Source organism: Globicephala melas, chromosome 3 (assembly GCF_963455315.2).
Source record: "Globicephala melas chromosome 3, mGloMel1.2, whole genome shotgun sequence".
NCBI classification, from domain to species: Eukaryota; Metazoa; Chordata; class Mammalia; order Artiodactyla; family Delphinidae; genus Globicephala; species Globicephala melas.
Window position 1 is genome coordinate 27,167,319 of NC_083316.1, and position 6,746 is coordinate 27,174,064.

The 6,746-nt window shown below is 40.9% G+C and overlaps 1 pseudogene; it reads left to right on the forward strand.

Annotated features, from left to right (window-relative positions):
* Positions 1-679: 679 nt before the first annotated feature.
* On the forward strand, positions 680-3,341 carry LOC132596985 (phosphorylase b kinase regulatory subunit beta pseudogene; annotated as a pseudogene).
* The last annotated feature ends 3,405 nt before the right edge of the window (positions 3,342-6,746 follow it).

Below are 6,746 nucleotides of genomic sequence, written 5' to 3' on the forward strand. Positions count from 1 at the left end.
TTTCATTTATATGTCCATAAATTCTTGATCGACACTGCAATTTCTTTAGAAACACCTATTCCCAGTATGCCGCTCTCTTCTTCCCATCTACCAACACACCCATAAACACACACACACACATTCACACTTTGTAGTTTAAGCAAAACTAGCAACCAGTTAATAAATATTTCGATGTGTATTGGGTTGGCCAGAAAGTTCTTTCGGTTTTAAGTAAAAATAAAAGACACATGTTTCATTTTCACCAAGAACTTTGGGTATTCATTAACCAAAGGAACTTTTTGGTCAACCCAATAGTATCTTTCTGATCTATGTGCATATATGCATTTAAAGAATGAAGAAAGCAAGAACAACAACGACAACAAAAATCAAGCAGCCAAGAAGACAAAACCTACTATCTTATTCCTGGGATTCCAGGAAGCGATCTTAATATTACCGTCATATAAAAATAAACGAGTACAAATAAATACTCTGATCAGGTCCTTAATTAAATCCAGCCTGCATAGATATTCTTTAAAAAATATTTATTGAATGCCTACTATGAACCACACAGTATTCTAGGAGCTGGGGATAAAGACCTTGTACCGAGTCCTTTCCCTGGGATCTGACCTCTGAAGCCCGAGCCTCAGCTCCCAGCCCCCACCCTCCCCGGGGGGTGAGCAGACAAGCCTCTCAGGTTATCCTGTCATACCAAAGTACTACTCTGTGCCAGCTGATTTTGTAGAATATGAAAAAAGAAACCCTGGTAGTCAGAAGCGATTTCCTAGCAACTGTGGCCGTGATGGAAAACTGTTTCTCTGGGGACCAGCCCTTTATGTCATCGCAAAACTCCTGGCTGATGAATTAATTAGTCCTGAAGACATTGATCCTGTTCAGCGTTATGTCCCACTACAGAATCAACGTAATGTGAGCATGAGGTTTTCCAATCAGGGCCCACTGGAAAATGATTTGGTTGTTTATGTAGCGCTCATAGCAGAAAGCCAACGCCTTCAAGTTTTCCTCAACACATATGGTATTCAGACTCAAACTCCTCAACAGGTAGAACCCATTCAGATCTGGGCCCAGCAGGAGCTTGTGAAAGCTTATTTCCATCTGGGGATCAATGAAAAATCAGGACTCTGCGGAAGGCCAGATAGGCCCATTGGCTGCCTCGGTACATCAAAGATTTATCGCATTCTAGGAAAGACTGTGGTTTGTTACCCTATCATCTTTGACCTAAGTGATTTCTACATGTCTCAAGATGTTTTACTGCTGATAGATGACATAAAGAATGCACTACAGTTTATTAAGCAATACTGGAAAATGCATGGACATCCACCTTTCCTTGTTCTCATCTGGGAAGACAATATAAGAGGTAGCTGATTCAATCCCTTATTAGATATGCTGGCAGCTTTTAAGAAAGGAGTGGTTGGAGGAGTGAAAGTTCACGTTGATCGTCTACAGACACTAATATCTGGAGCTGTGGTAGAACAACTTGACTTCTTACGAATCAGTGACACAGAAGAGCTTCCAGAATTTAAGAGTTTTGAGGAACTAGAAGTTCCCAAACATTCAAAAGTCAAACGACAAAGCAGCACCTCCAATGCTCCTGAACAAGAACAGCAGCCAGATGTCACCATTACTGAATGGAAAAACAAACCCACCCAAGAAATTCTTCAAAAACTGAAAGACTGTAGTTGTCTGGCTAGCCAAGCCATCCTGCTGGGTATACTGCTCAAAAGAGAAGGGCCCAACTTCATCACAAAGGAAGGTACCGTTTCTGATCACATTGAGAGAGTCTACAGAAGAGCTGGCAGCAAAAAATGTTGGTCGGTGGTGCGCCATACAGCAAGTCTTTTAAGTAAACTAGTGGACAGCCTGGCCCCATCCATTACTAATGTTTTAGTGCAGGGCAAACAGGTAACTCTGGGTGCCTTTGGACATGAAGAAGAGGCTATCTCAATCCTTTGTCTCCAAGAGTGATTAAGAACATCATCTATTACAAGTGTAATACCCATGATGAGAGGGAGTCGGTCATTCAGCAAGAACTGGTCATTCACATTGGCTGGATCATCTCCAATAACCCGGAGTTATCCCGTGGCATGCTGAAAATACGAAGTGGGTGGATGATCCATGCTACGGGGTATGAACTACAGATCCGTGGCGGAAACAAGCCAGCCAGAGACTTATATCAGATGTCACCTAGTGAAGTGAAACAGCTTCTCCTGGGTATTCTGCAGCCTCGACGGAATGGAAGATGTTAGCTGAACAGGTGTCAGATCGATGGGTCTTTGAATAGAACTCCCCCTGAGTCCTATGACTGCGTGTGGCAGATCCTGGAGCACACACCCAATGGAATCATTGTAGCCGGAAGGCATTTGCCCCAGCAACCAACCCTGTCAGATATGACCATGTATGAGATGAATTTCTCTTTCCTTGTTGAAGACATGTTGGGAAATATTGACCAGCCAAAATACAGACAGATAGTTGTGGAGTTACTAATGGTTGTATCCATTGTACTGGAAAGAAACCCTGAGCTAGAATTTCAAGACAAAGTAGATCTAGACAAACTGGCGAAAGAAGCATTTCATGAATTTCAAAAAGATGAGAGTCTACTAAAAGAAGCTGAAAAACAAGATGACATGACTTCCTTTTACAGTACTCGCCCCCTGGGAAAAAGAGGTACATGCAGCTATTTGACAAAGGTCGTGATGAATTTGCTGCTGGAAGGAGAAGTCAAGCCAAGCAATGATGACCCATGTCTGGTTAGCTAGTGAGGAAGGTGTTAGAGACTCTGTTGAGGAAGGTTTTCCAGAAGTGTGTTAAGTTTGTGTTGAAGCTTAATCACGGCAGCCATTAATGTGTGGGCTGATCGTGCTGGTGAGTAGTTGCCACACCCTTGGCAGAGTTATTGGACCTCTTGCATGCCATAAGCAATCTGGTGGTAAGAACTGCTTATAATCAAGTGAAAGTAAGTTCTCATGATTATGCCCACTACAATAATAATCTTTACTGAACAATAGTAATTGTTTATGAATTGAAAGTTCACCACTGCATGTTTTATGATTACACAGCTCGTCAAAATGAGTCTTTGCACTTTGGACTAAATTCCCACCTTACTGCCAATTAAATGAATTTTCCAACTAATTATGCATACTAGGAATGAAAATATATTGAAAGAATGGTACATTTTTTTAAGTGGTATTATAATGCTAGAAAAAGATACCAGTATGCATCATAAAAGCAAGATCAGCCAGTTGATATTTTGATTCTCAAACTGCATTATTGATAATATTTTAGTATACAGAGCTATTGTACAATTTTTGCCTTGTAAACATGATTGTGGTTTTGTATTTGTGCTAACTGTAGTGGTTGAACTAAAATAATAAATCTATGCCTGATCAAAAAAAAAAGACCTTGTATCTTGGAAGCTCATATTCTATAATGGGTGGGAACAGACAATAAACAATATATACATACAAGAGGTCAGGTAGAGTCAGTGTATAAAGGGAAACACAACAGTTCAGGGGATAGAAGGAGGAGCATAGAGGGAAAGCTTTGATTTTTCATAGAAACTTGTTATTAAATTTAATTTTCGATAAATACACACCTTTCTCTCGCCCTTATCCACTCTGGAGAGGAACAGAAATCCTCCCATCCCCTACATGTGGGGACTTCCATGTATAACGCCTGAGATGTGAGGATGGCATAGAAAAATACTGTTTACAGAGGGGAAGAAGCAGCTATCTATTGCTACCTTCACCTTCAGACACCCTCCCCAGGCCCCTTTTGCTCCTTTAGAAAAAGCCCCTGGGAATCCATCTGAGTGTAGAAAAGCCTTTCCTCTAGAGAGGCATTCAAACCCCAACGTAGAATAAAAGGCTCTGAGATTAATTGAGGAAGAGCGAGAATGGCTAGCCAGTCAGATCCTAGCGGGGGAGGGGATTTACACCTCCATTACCCTGAGGTCAGCTTGAATAAAGTGAAAGCTGAGCCATGTAGATATATGGCAGAAGGGCATTTTAGGAAGAAGAAGGAACAAATGTAGAGTCCCTTAGAGGGGGAGTGTTTAGCACATTTGAGCAAGAGCAATGGAGCCAGCATGGTTGAAGAGGAGTGAGAAATAGAAAGAGATAAAGGGGAACCAGATGGCACAGGGCCTTGCGTAGTGAATGACCCTTTAGAAACTGGCATTAATTTTATCTCTCTGAAAAAGGGAAAGGCTTGAAATAAAGTAAAACCAAAGGAGGATGGGAGGTGAGAAGAAAGAGAAAGGAAAAAATCCTAAGACTACATGCAAGTAGCTTTGCTTCTTTGTTGTTAATGGATGTGCTAAATTAATTTCAGGAAGGAACTTGTTAAAGTCTCTCTGCTCATCTCTTACAGCCGCCTTCCTCCCTAACCCTGATGTCAATGTCTAACTTCTGATGTCTTCATCTACAGCCATAACTATTTACAAGCCCCAATGACTGGTTTCCCTCTCCATTCTATCCCATTTCAACACAACCACATTGCTGTCGCAGCAATCTTCCTAAAATCGGTAACTTATCATGTTTTTCTCATCTGAGTCCTCCTTTTAAGTTTCCTTCTCTAACCCAAGTACCCCACACTCTATACCAAACTGCAGTCCCCACTCCAGATTTAGTAGTTATTCCCAGAACACACCAGGCACTTTCACACTTTTATCCATACTTCACCTGGAGTACTCCTCCCAATACCTCTCATTCTATACATCCACTCCAATCACCCTACCTCTGTAAACCTTTGACAACATCCCCACGTGTATTCCATCGCCATGGAAGAATTCATCATTTCCTCCCATATGCTTGCATGATACTTTACATATGTCACCACTGCAGCTCTTACCACATTTTATCAGAATGTGGTTATTAGATGGCTCTCTTCCTTGCAGAATGTGAGTTCTTTTAAGGTCAGGAACACCATACTCTTCATTTTTATATCCCAGATACTCAGCAGAGTAACATATTTTAATACTTTTTTTTTTTTTGTAGTACGCGGGCCTCTCACTGCTGTGGCCTCTCCCGTTGCGGAGCACAGGCTCCGGACGCGCAGGCTCAGCGGCCATGGCTCACGGGCCCAGCCGCTCCACGGCATGTGGGATCTTCCCGGACCGGGGCACGAACCCGTGGGCCCCTGCATTGGCAGGTGGACTCTCAACCACTGCGCCACCAGGGAAGCCCATATTTCAAAAGATGTTTAATAACTATTTCTTGGATTAAAAACTAGAAATAATAGGAAATGACATGAAAATGGGGAAAGTCTCAAAGCAGAATTAGAAAACATGAGAAATCAAGATGGTAAAGAGATTTGCAAAGTCAGCAGAAAGAAAAAAACATCACCAAAGATTAAAGCCAGAACAAAACTTTTATCTTCTTTAATCACTTCATTTGATAAGGGGTAGAACTGGGATTCAGAGTGCTCAAGCAGCAAATAAGCAGAAGACCTTGAACTCAGGTCTCATTGTTTGGTCCACAGTTCCTAGAGAACAACACAAACCACAGACACAAAGCACCTGTAGATTGTCCTGCTCACCTGCAGACTATGCCTCTCTAACTGAGATGGAAAAAGTTTGAAGAAATTTTAATGCACCATCAAGTTCTTTTAAAGCATTTTAATTTTACTTTTATTTACTTAAAAACTTTTTTCATATGACAGTTTTACTCCCCTGCATATACTCTGTATATGTATATCGGTATACCACTTCATGGTTTATGAAGCAGTAACCTATCATTTCACCAGGTTCTCACAACAGTCCTTTGCGTTTCTGGTTTCAATTAGTTATTTTTCCCTTCACTATTCCACTGCTTCCTATAACTATAAAAGGTCACTTAAGATATCAAATAGGCAGCTGAAAATACCGTCTGCACTTCTGTAGTTTAATATAGATGCACTGAAGACGGGACATCAGGAGCACTGGGTTCTGATGCTGCCAACCTTGAGCTGTCACTTAACCTTCTGTGCCTCAGTTTATGCAACCAGAATTCAGGGAGGCTTGACCAGATCACTGGTTTCCAAATCTGGCTAGGCATCAAAACTATCTGGAGGCCTTAATCTTTTAGATCCCCTTCCCAGAACATCTCAGGGGATAAGGACCAGAAATCTGTATTTTAAAAGCTCTCCAGGTGATTCTGATGAGCGGTCACGTCGGGAAATCTCTAAACCAGATGATGTCTCAAGTCCCTGATTGCTCTAAAACTATGAATAAACCATTTTTCTCTTTTGCATCCATTGCTTTTTGTGCAAATCAGTCTTTAGACCCAGACACTGGGTTCCTCTCTGTGGCCTGGAGAAAACAGACTTAAGATGGTAAGACTAGCAAGACCTCAGAATTAATGGCTTTGACTATATCCTGGCCAACAGGACCACATGAGAGCATAGTTTTCTTTATTTTCCAACAGTAGGCTTCTTAAGTGAAAGAACTCACATATTTTCCAGAAGGGTCTGACTGTTCTCAACAATGTAAGGGTTTATTATTATTATTTTCATCTGTTAACATTTCCCGTTGGACTCTAAAAGCCATCTAAAATACTGAAGAAACTCAATGTCTTGTGTCTTATTTAACAAAATACACTAAAATGATAAAATTAAGATGGAGTTTTCAACAAATTACTGATGCACAGATGGTGTTAAGGAGAAAACAACAAAGACAAGGAAAGAGACACCTCACCGTTACAAATTTTAAAACTTTAGTCTTATTTTATTTTTTTCTTTTTAGTTCAAATAAGAATTTTTCTGTGTCTGGAAAATCA